The sequence below is a fragment of the Schistocerca serialis genome, chromosome 10 (genome assembly GCF_023864345.2).
Source record: "Schistocerca serialis cubense isolate TAMUIC-IGC-003099 chromosome 10, iqSchSeri2.2, whole genome shotgun sequence".
Taxonomy (NCBI): domain Eukaryota; kingdom Metazoa; phylum Arthropoda; class Insecta; order Orthoptera; family Acrididae; genus Schistocerca; species Schistocerca serialis.
In genome coordinates this window covers 134,325,150-134,337,526 of record NC_064647.1, presented here as the reverse complement: position 1 = coordinate 134,337,526, position 12,377 = coordinate 134,325,150, and positions in this window count along the sequence as shown.

Below are 12,377 nucleotides of genomic sequence, written 5' to 3'. Positions count from 1 at the left end.
TTACCCCTAGTGAGATAAGCCTCTACATCCTTACATTTGTCATCTAGCCACCCCTGCTTAGCCATTTTGCACTTCCTGTCGATCTCATTTTTGAGACGTTTGTATTCCCTTTTGCCTGCTTCATTTACTGCGTTTTTATATTTTTTCCTTTCATCAGTGAAATTCAATATTTTTTCTGTTACCCAAGGATTTCTACTAGCCCTCGTCTTTTTACCTACTTGATCCTCTGCTGCCTTCACTACTTCATACCTCAGAGATACCCATTCTTCTTCTACTGTATTTCTTTCCCCCATTCCTGTCAATTGTTCCCTTATGCTCTCCCTGAAACTCTGTAGAACCTCTGGTTTAGTCAGTTTATACATGTCCCATCTCCTTAAATTCCCACCTTTTTGCAGTTTCTTCAGTTTTAATCTACAGTTCATAACCAATAGATTGTGGTCAGAGTCCACATCTGGTTCCTAAATCTCTGTCTTACCATTATATAATCTATCTGATACCTTCTAGTATCTCCAGGATTCTTCCATGTATACAACCTTCTTTTATGGTTCTTGAACCAAGTGTTAGCTATGATTAAGTTATGCTCTGTGCAAAATTCTACCAGACGGCTTCCTCTTTCATTTCTCTCCCCCAATCCATATTCACCCACTATGTTTCCTTCTCTGCCTTTTCCTACTCTCGAATTCGAGTCACCCATGATTATTAAATTTTCGTCTCCCTTCACTACCTGAATAATTCCTTTTATCTCATCATACATTTCGTCAATTTCTTCATCATCTGCAGAGCTAGTTGGCATATAAACTTGTACTACTGTAGTAGGCATGGGCTTCGTGTCTATCTTGGCTACAATAATGCGTTCACTATGCTGTTTGTAGTAGCTAACCCGCACTCCTATTTTTTTATTCATTATTAAACCTACTCCTGCATTACCCCTATTTGATTTTGTATTTATAACCCTGTATGTACCCGACCATAAGTCTTGTTCCTCCTGCCACCAAACTTCACTAATTCCCACTATATCTAACTTCAACCTATCCATTTCCCTTTTTAAATTTTCTAACCTACCTGCCCGATCTGACATTCCACGCTCCGATCCGTAGAACGCCAGTTTTCTTTCTCCTGATAACGACGTCCTCTTTGAGTAGTCCCCACCCAGAGATCCGAATGGGGGACTATTTTACCTCCGGAATATTTTACCCAAGAGGACGCCATCATCATTTAACCATACAGTAAAGCTGCATGCCCTCGGGAAAAATCACGGCTGTAGTTTCCCCTTGCTTTCAGCCGTTCGCAGTACCAGCACAGCAAGGCCAGATCAGTCAATCATCCAGACTGTTGCCCCTGCAACTACTGAAAAGGCTGCTGCCCCTCTTCAGGAACCACCCCCTGTACAGGAACCACACGTTTGTCTGGCCTCAAACAGATACCCCTCCGTTGTGGTTGCACCTACGGTACGGCCATCTGTATCGCTGAGGCACGCAAGCCTCCCCACCAACGGCAAGGTCCATGGTTCTTGGGGGTAGTATTAGTCTTCCGGAATGGTGATAATAGTAATGAAGGTTTAAAAATAATTTGGTTTCGAAACTTGATGAGATTGGAAATAACAGCCAACGAGTCGCAGAATTAAAGGTTAATTAAGCGTTTGATATGGTTTTGACAAATGTTGATTTGTCTTCTTAAGAAGCAAAATGGACCTGTTGAGTAAATTATTCCAAAATGGTTAACAAAAGTCATATAGAGAATAAACCAAATTATATAAACAAAAATTACAAAATTTACTCATAGATTAACATATTAACATTAACAGAGGTTGGAGGCAAAAGGCTCTTGTGTAGTACAATATGGATGTCAACCACCAATATCAGCAGTTAAAATGCGTAATTGAAGGAAATAGCCCAATAGTGTAGGACTTTACCGTAAAACATTTAAAGTAAAACACTTGTGGCGTTGGATCCAGCAGATATTTAGTATAGTGATATGTGGCGAGTGACTAAGATGTGCAGGCACTGGAAATAGGAAAACTATGATAGGAGTGTGCACATAGCCGCGCTGAGCAGCAATGCCTGATTCAGTAAGTAAAATGGTTATTAGTTAGAATTAAAACAGAAAAAGACTAATGAAAATCGGAAAAAGGTGGGAGGCATTAAAGTCATATCGAATGAAAAGTTCAAACAGATCAGGTAAACAGTGTTAATTATTTGCAATTATGCGTATAAACCAGCGGGAGAAGAACTTGTAAATAAATAGGACAATGTCCCATGTAACAGTGTCTAAATCTAATAAACTTCGTGAAACATATTGACGTAGAGTAAAAAAAGCATAAATACACTCCTGGAAATTGAAATAAGAACACCGTGAATTCATTGTCCCAGGAAGGGGAAACTTTATTGACACATTCCTGGGGTCAGATACATCACATGATCACACTGACAGAACCACAGGCACATAGACACAGGCAACAGAGCATGCACAATGTCGGCACTAGTACAGTGTATATCCACCTTTCGCAGCAATGCAGGCTGCTATTCTCCCATGGAGACGATCGTAGAGATGCTGGATGTAGTCCTGTGGAACGGCTTGCCATGCCATTTCCACCTGGCGCCTCAGTTGGACCAGCGTTCGTGCTGGACGTGCAGACCGCGTGAGACGACGCTTCATCCAATCCCAAACATGCTCAATGGGGGACAGATCCGGAGATCTTGCTGGCCAGGGTAGTTGACTTACACCTTCTAGAGCACGTTGGGTGGCACGGGATACATGCGGACGTGCATTGTCCTGTTGGAACAGCAAGTTCCCTTGCCGGTCTAGGAATGGTAGAACGATGGGTTCGATGACGGTTTGGATGTACCGTGCACTATTCAGTGTCCCCTCGACGATCACCAGTGGTGTACAGCCAGTGTAGGAGATCGCTCCCCACACCATGATGCCGGGTGTTGGCCCTGTGTGCCTCGGTCGTATGCAGTCCTGATTGTGACGCTCACCTGCACTGCGCCAAACACGCATACGACCATCATTGGCACCAAGGCAGAAGCGACTCTCATCGCTGAAGACGACACGTCTCCATTCGTCCCTCCATTCACGCCGGTCGCGACACCACTGGAGGCGGGCTGCACGATGTTGGGGCGTGAGCGGAAGACGGCCTAACGGTGTGCGGGACCGTAGCCCAGCTTCATGGAGACGGTTGCGAATGGTCCTCGCCGATACCCCAGGAGCAACAGTGTCCCTAATTTGCTGGGAAGTGGCGGTGCGGTCCCCTACGGCACTGCGTAGGATCCTACGGTCTTGGCGTGCATCCGTGCGTCGCTGCGGTCCGGTCCCAGGTCGACGGGCACGTGCACCTTCCGCCGACCACTGGCGACAACATCGATGTACTGTGGAGACCTCACGCCCCACGTGTTGAGCAATTCGGCGGTAAGTCCACCCGGCCTCCCGCATGCCCACTATACGCCCTCGCTCAAAGTCCGTCAACTGCACATACGGTTCACGTCCACGCTGTCGCGGCATGCTACCAGTGTTAAAGACTGCGATGGAGCTCCGTATGCCACGGCAAACTGGCTGACACTGACGGCGGCGGTGCACAAATGCTGCGCAGCTAGCGCCATTCGACGGCCAACACCGCGGTTCCTGGTGTGTCCGCTGTGCCGTGCGTGTGATCATTGCTTGTACAGCCCTCTCGCAGTGTCCGGAGCAAGTATGGTGGGTCGGACACACCGGTGTCAATGTGTTCTTTTTTCCATTTCCAGGAGTGTACATGGAGCCGCATAAGCAGTAGTCAACAAACATGAAACAATACACTTATGAGAAAGAGGGAATATAAAGCCTAGTTTACACGACGGCGCTAAGTTGCAGGCAACTGCGCTACTGGTTGCCGGCCGGGGTAGCCGAGCGGTTCTAGGCGCGTCAGTCTGGAACCGCGGGACCGCTGCGGTCGCAGATTCCAATCCTGCCTCGGGCATGGATGTGTGTGATCTCCTTAGGTTGGTTAGGTTTAAGTAGTTCTGTGTTCTAGGGTACTGATGACCTCAGAAGTTAAGTCCCATAGTGCTCAGAGCCATTTGAACCATTTTTTTTTTTTTTTTTGCGATAGCGGCCACTGCGCTTGCGCGCCGCGCGTTTGCGCTGTTCATCGCAGAAACTAAACACTTTCGGCGTGTTCCAACTTCGGCGACACTAGTTGCATGAGTTTTGAGGTTATGTGTGTTCGCAGAGTGTAGACAAACATGAAATGGGGAACGGAGAATAATGTTCGCTTTTAGGAGGTCTACGCTTTGCGTAGGTGTTTGTGGAATTTCAATGATGCTGATAACAAAAATAAGGAACATATTGCTGCTCCTGTGACCATCACGTGCGATCAGAACCCCTGAGCTGCAAGAAAAAAATTATTGAATTAGGAGCACATATACAACTGAATGAAGAGAAATACAAGCAAATGTAAATGCTCTCGTCTACATGACAAAAATCACATCGTTCGAGTTGGCCGAATCTTTTTTTTTTCTGTTAAGGGATATTGTTGATAGGAGAGAAGGCTACAGAAATCAAGAAACTACATTCTTTATTCGATATTTATCTATTTAATGATCCCCATTGACATATGCTCGAATTTTGAAATATTGCCGCTGAACAGATCTATCTTCAAGAGAGTTGTTTGCAAACCGTTATCTTCTTAATGCGGCCTGCTTCGAATAATTACTGCTGTCAATGTTAATAACTGTTACTGTTAATGCCCGGGATTTTTTTCATCCGGGAGTTAAACCGGGATAAACCCGGGAATTTTTCGGAATTCCGGGAATTTTTTATTGTTTTAGCTTTCAGTTAAATTTTTGTAATTTTGGCTGCAGAATTGATTCTCTAGGAAAGAATGTTATTTTATCCTGCTACTGGAGAATGATACTGCAGCAATAAAATATAAACGAGAGGGAAAAAAATAAAAGTTTAGTGGCAAAGGAAATGTGCAATTTACAACAACAAAACACCGTGCACGCACAAGCGTCTGCAAATAGCAAAAATATGTCAAAGGCCGTAGGGCGCAGACTGTAATTCTTCGTAACAATAAACTGCTTGCTATGACCATGACGTCACAACTGTTCACATTAGGTTCGTTTGACCAATTGCCATCGGTCTGTTGCGCATGCGCATTTGACTCGCGTGTAAGCAGTACCTTCTCCCGCTACTTGAAGTTTGACTGTTAGCTGTATTGGTAGTAGCAGCAAGCAGCCAGATGCAAACGAGAAAAATTTTTCTCGCGCGCCCTTGCTGCCAGATCCACGCTTGCACAGATTTGTAGTGGGGGGGGGGGGGGGGGTTAACCTCCACGTGATCCATGTTTACCTTAAGTGATTTCGCTGCCTCTCTTCGTGTACAACTCCCACGTCAAATGAAAACTAAATGGACTTATGTGTCCCGGAGCTATCAAGTGAATTAAAATACATTCACATAATTACGGAGGGCAAAAATATATAACTAATTTCAGTTTTCTGATTTTATTTTATTTACGAGTTAGTAGCAGTCAAGCATTAATCGCCTTGCAGAACAGTGAAGTTAGATTTGCAAGTTTGCTAAAGAAATTTGGCTTTATTAATCTTTCCGTTGAAGCAATCATTTTATTTGAAACGAAGTGTTTCATTCTACAGTATTCGCTAGTTCCAACTGTTCGCTGAATTTCAAGTGCAATTTCAAGTGCCATATATGGCATTATGCCATAACAAAGAACCAAAAATGAGATCGTAGAGTACTGGTACTCCAAGAAAATTTACATCCCACAAACCACACTGAAAAGCATAATATCAGATGGGACCTACTTCATTGTGAATCTCGAAAACGCCAATTTGCACTTCAAGCCGAATTATGCATTTTAGTATGGTTTACGAAATTCCGATGTTCTTTGGAGTATCATCTGATGCCCTGTTTCTTTTATGGTGTAATGTAAGCTCTGTTAGTGCTTTATACACACGAACATGCGGGCTTCCTAGACCACTGCAGTTGCACACGCACAATAATGCCTGTTTTCTGGCGCTCTCTAGCAACTGGTAAATCGAACCTATTTCTAACAGTCTCTGGATAGTATTGCGAACGGTGGTTAGAAAAGCGTTACTTTCAAAGTAATTCTCTTTTTACGCAAGATGAATAATGTTACGTGTGAGAAAGTGGGATGGATATCTAAATCCCAGAGCATTCGAAACTGAAGTTTGAGGACCAGCCACTTACAAGAATTTCGAGCCGAGACATTTATGTCATAATTTTAAATTTACTGGCACATTTGTATGGTGTATCTTAAAGTATAACACACGCAAAAAAAGATCAATATTTCATGTGAAAGCTTGGCTTCTGTTGTAGAGTGTTAATCTTAGAGACCAATATTATATGTGAAAGCTTAGCTTTTCTTGTAGATATACGGTACTGTGTACATTAATGTAAACCGTTAACTTTTCCTCTTGCGTGTTCGCGCTATGTAACCAGTGATCTTGCTATTGGCTGACTATAACACGTGTCCTATGCTCTGAATAGCTGCTGTCATCGGCTGGCGAGATCTCATGCTTGAGATATGACTCGCTTACAAAAGGACGTGGCAACCTCGGTTTCAACGCTCCGGAAACTAACGCGCTGTGTTTGGTGCAATTCGAATTTATACTTTCGTAATACGAAAATATGCAGCGTATATGTTGCTGCAAATCAAAGGTCTTTCCAAAACTTCTCTCCTTTCCTTTATTAAAAGTCTCTCCAAAACTTCTCTGCCTCGTCATTTTTTTTTCGGGAAGTTCTACGCGATTGTATAAAACGTTAACCATTCAAAGGATTGATAAGTTTTACAGTTCCGAGGGAAAATCTACGGAAAGCCTACTGTCACTTAACACCGAAAAAGTGTATTTTCGCCCGGGAAAAAACATATTTTTTAAACGGGATATCCGGGAATTGTTTTTCCTCGTCCCCGTATACACCCTGTAATAAAAAGTGTCATCACCAACTAAATCCGCATCTTATAGCATGCCGAGTGTTCTCGATTGTATTGCACGCAATGCGATATGTAATTTCAGTTCTGGCGGCAGTTGCTTCAAATGGCTCTGAGCAGTATGGGACTTAACATATGAGGTCATCAGTCCCCTAGACCTTAGAACTACTTAAGCCTAACTAACCTAAGGACATCACACACATCCATGCCCGAGGCAGGATTCGAACCTGCGACCGTAGCGGTCGCGCGGTTCCAGACTGTAGCGCCTAGAACCTCTCGGCCACATCGGCCAGCTTGCGGCAGTGGTTCATGCATTACAGTATCTTTATTCCTTATCGCATAATTTATTTAGAAGGAACGTGAACAGTTCTGGTGACATTCTTAGATAATTAAAAGAACTTCTTGGGTCTTCCATTATAAATTATTTCAGCAAGGATACTGATCAACCGAGCTGACGCCTTTTGTTCAACCAGTCACGAATCCAAAGACGTTTCTTATTTTTTTCTTATGCAGCGGTTGCACGCAACAAGCTTTAATTCCATCACAACTCATGCGACGTGCAGCTGCCAAAACTTTCATTTCAGTCACAATTCAGAAACCCAGAAAGCGACGAAACTGAAATACGAGTAGTTTCGCCGTGTCTACAGTCAAATATGAAACCATTTTCGTGCAACTCATTCCACGCAACGAGTGGCGCAACCCAATGTCGTCTTGTAAACTACACTTAACAGATTAAAATACAACAAAAAAAGGGGGGGTGATTATAACCCATGAAGGAACATATCAGGGAATGATAAAACATACTATGTGAACAAATGAAAACTGGATTTCATCAACTTATTACGTGCACGGTTGCTGCAGTGCAACCATGTTTAAAATTTTGAAAACAAATTTTAAAATTCTTTTGTGACTGAAACACACTCCGGCGTTTTTGTTTTTACCCCTCCGAAAATTTCATTTAACCCCTCGTGGGATAATTATTGGGAAGCACTGATCTGTGAGTTTTTTGCATAATCTGTCAGAACATCAAACACGTGCCATTTCGCAGTCTGTCGGAGGCTCCGTTTTGTTACGCCCACTGCTGCTGCAGGAGATGCGCTATTGTTTCTCCGCCATTAGTGAATAGAAAACAGCACACTTGCGCCGCCCAGCGTCCCGCCGTCGGATGAAGCCATAGGCCGCGTCACGTGGCCCGATTTAATCCGTTTAGTGGACGGCAGGGCGCGTTAACGTTGTTCCTCTTCAGAGGAGCTTGTTAAAGAGATTACAAGCCATCGGCACGGGCACGCGTGATAGATTAAACTGGTGCCGGCATGGACAGTACCTTTCCCCTTCCCTTTTCCCCCCTCCCCGCCCCTCCACCCTAGCCCCTCTCCTCCTACTGCGCTGTTGGGACCTCTGCGGTGTTTCCACCCTAGAGAAGTAAACAAAGGCGACTCAGTTGGTACAGCGAATCCGTTACCACCGATGTCCGTTTTCCATTAATTTGGTTTCTCCCACCCTCACCCAAACTCCGTTTATCGCAGTTCGATGAACTCCGAGCGATTGTCCGTGGGCGCAAATATTCCCAGCCAAGCGGATTATCTTTGAATAGCGGCTTACTACGCCGGTCCTGCAATCTTGCCGTCTGTTGTCTTGCCATTGACTCCGTATTACACGGTTGTAGGAACTCTAAACTGTGTAGATTACTTCCCAGTGAAAACAAGTGAAGGCGCGTGCAATTAGGCTTGGAGAGTATCAGCAGTGCCCTGTAATCGACGACAATGCTGCACGAGCCATCGGCAACACTGCACGTGATTGCCGTATCTCACCTGACAACTTTTTGTTTCGGTTAAAATCAATTTCATTTGCCTTGGACGATAATAAGAGTCGTATATTTTTCTCCCACTTACTATTAGCCTACATTTCATTTGCATATGTCACTGCATCGAATGTGCTGAAAACTTATTTTGTTTATTGCTTTAAGAAATACAGCAACCAGCCATTTATAATGTTAAAATTTAAAGATTAAAAACAGTCTTGATTGCAGCTTTTTATTTTTATTGGAGTGACCGGTTTCGATTCTATTTAAGAACCATCTTCAGACTCCAGAACGGTGGGTGGACTCCGTGTAGCAAGTTGCGGCGACCTTCGACGCTAGAATAACTGCCGTCTGAAGATAGTTGTTAAATAGAATCGAAACCGGTCACTCCAATAAAAATAAAAAGCTGCAATCAAGACTGTTTTTAATCTTTAAATTTTAGTTTTAATAGATCGCTGATAATGTTTTCAAAAATTTTATTTTTTAATCTATTTGTATTTATACCAGTACGCGTTTCAGGTTTTCACTGATCTTCAATTGGTGCAATACACATTTATATCTTCAGTCAGCACGTCGGTCAAAACATCGACTGCAGTTTGGATACTGTAGCTGCCTATCTATTCTGACTGTTGTTACTCGAGTTGTCCGCATTTAAAAGCGTGGCGGCTTACTACTTTTTCTTTGTGTGATGCACAAAAGTAGCGCAGTCTCCGCCATGGTGTGACTGTCAGCAACATTTGTTGCTGTTTGCGTTAGTTGTCCCAAAAACAGCGAACAACTAATGTAGTAATGTAGTATAAACGTAAATAACCCTCTGTCGATTCGAAACACACAACGGGGCTATTTGTGTAAATAAATAGCATTATTATCAGTGGTCAGTGGCTGGATGCTTTTTTTTTTATATACAAGAAGCGACTCGTAAACACTTCCTTATTGACGCTTAGTAACAGTGAGTTTTCCAGTATGGCACTTAGAAAGTTGAAGAAGGACATTATTCCATCAGGTTGTGCTTTAAATTAATTTATTTGCGCGACCAGTTTCGGGTACTGCGCATTCTAAAGAAAAACCTAAAGAACATAACAGCACAGCATAATATAAGAACTAATGCGTTGAATGGCTCTGAGCACTATGGCACTTATCATCGGTGCTCATCAGTCCCCTAGAACTTAGAACTACTTAAACCTAACTAACCTAAGGGCATCACACACATCCATGCCAGAGGCAGGATTCGAACCTGCGACCGTAGCAGTCGCGCGGTTCGGGACTAATGCGTTGAAGACATACAACTACGTTTGATGTAGCTTTATACAAACATAGTAATTACCCATAGTAATAGATACGGTTGCCAGGTGTCCTCTCTTTTTACTATCGTGTCCGGCCAAACATATCCCGCCTGTCTGGCTTTTTTTTTACAGCTTTTAGCGATAAACTAGGCTTATTCCAAGCTAATGACGTTGAAGTGAGAGATAAGTGTAACGAGGTATACCATAAGGAGGACGTACCATGAGGAGATATACCAACCACTGTTATTCTTTCGTCTGTATCCTGTTTTAAAGTAAGTGGAATTGAAATAGCCAAATTTATTCAATATATTTTCATTCTCTGGCTCAGACGACTCTATTCCTTTGTAAAATATGAAGTTGATTGTTTGGTTGATTTGGGGGGAGAGGGCCGAGCTGTTCTAGGCGCTTGAGACCGGAACCGTTCTGCTGCTACGGTCGCAGGTTCGAATCCTGCCTCGCGCATGGATGTGTGTGATGTCCTTAGGTTAGTTAGGTTTAAGTAGTTCTAAGTCTAGGGGACTTATGACCTCAGATGTTAAGCTCCGTAGTGCTCAGAGCCATTTGAACCATTTGGGGGAGAGAACCAAACAGCGAGGTTGTCGGTCCCATCGGATTAGGGAAGGATGGGGAAGGAAATTGGCCGTGTCCTTTCAAAGGAACCATCCTTGCATTTGCCTGAAGCAGTTTAGGGAAATCACGGAGAACCTGAGTCAGGATGGCCGGGCGCGGGTTTGAACAGTCGTCCTGTCGAAAGCGAGTCCAGAGTGCTAACCAGAGCGCCACCTCGTTCGGTAAAATACACTCCTGGAAATTGAAATAAGAACACCGTGAATTCATTGTCCCAGGAAGGGGAAACTTTATTGACACATTCCTGGGGTCAGATACATCACATGATCACACTGACAGAACCACAGGCACATAGACACAGGCAACAGAGCATGCACAATGTCGGCACTAGTACAGTGTATATCCACCTTTCGCAGCAATGCAGGCTGCTATTCTCCCATGGAGACGATCGTAGAGATGCTGGATGTAGTCCTGTGGAACGGCTTGCCATGCCATTTCCACCTGGCGCCTCCGTTGGACCAGCGTTCGTGCTGGACGTGCAGACCGCGTGAGACGACGCTTCATCCAGTCCCAAACATGCTCAATGGGGGACAGATCCGGAGATCTTGCTGGCCAGGGTAGTTGACTTACACCTTCTAGAGCACGTTGGGTGGCACGGGATACATGCGGACGTGCATTGTCCTGTTGGAACAGCAAGTTCCCTTGCCGGTCTAGGAATGGTGGAACGATGGGTTCGATGACGGTTTGGATGTACCGTGCACTATTCAGTGTCCCCTCGACGATCACCAGTGGTGTACGGCCAGTGTAGGAGATCGCTCCCCACACCATGATGCCGGGTGTTGGCCCTGTGTGCCTCGGTCGTATGCAGTCCTGATTGTGGCGCTCACCTGCACGGCGCCAAACACGCATACGACCATCATTGGCACCAAGGCAGAAGCGACTCTCATCGCTGAAGACGTCTCCATTCGTCCCTCCATTCACGCCTGTCGCGACACCACTGGACGCGGGCTGCACGATGTTGGGGCGTGAGCGGAAGACGGCCTAACGGTGTGCGGGACCGTAGCCCAGCTTCATGGAGACGGTTGCGAATGGTCCTCGCCGATACCCCAGGAGCAACAGTGTCCCTAATTTGCTGAGAAGTGGCGGTGCGGTCCCCTTCGGCACTGCGTAGGATCCTACGGTCTTGGCGTGCATCCGTGCGTCGCTGCGGTCCGGTCCCAGGTCGACGGGCACGTGCACCTTCCGCCGACCACTGGCGACAACATCGATGTACTGTGGAGACCTCACGCCCCACGTGTTGAGCAATTCGGCGGTACGTCCACCCGGCCTCCCGCATGCCCACTATACGCCCTCGCTCAAAGTCCGTCAACTGCACATACGGTTCACCTCCACGCTGTCGCGGCATGCTACCAGTGTTAAAAGACTGCGATGGAGCTCCGTATGCCACGGCAAAGTGGCTGACACTGACGGCGGCGGTGCACAAATGCTGCGCAGCTAGCGCCATTCGACGGCCAACACCGCGGTTCCTGGTGTGTCCGCTGTGCCGTGCGTGTGATCATTGCTTGTACAGCCCTCTCGCAGTGTCCGGAGCAAGTATGGTGGGTCTGACACACCGGTGTCAATGTGTTCTTTTTTCCATTTCCAGGAGTGTAGTCCGGCCTTTAGACCGAAATGTCTGGCTAAATACAGGGTGATTTTTTCCCACAGTGTCCAAACTCTAAGGATTGATCGATGAGAGGATTCAGAACAGATGTATGACTGTCTAGAAAATTTCTTAATTGAT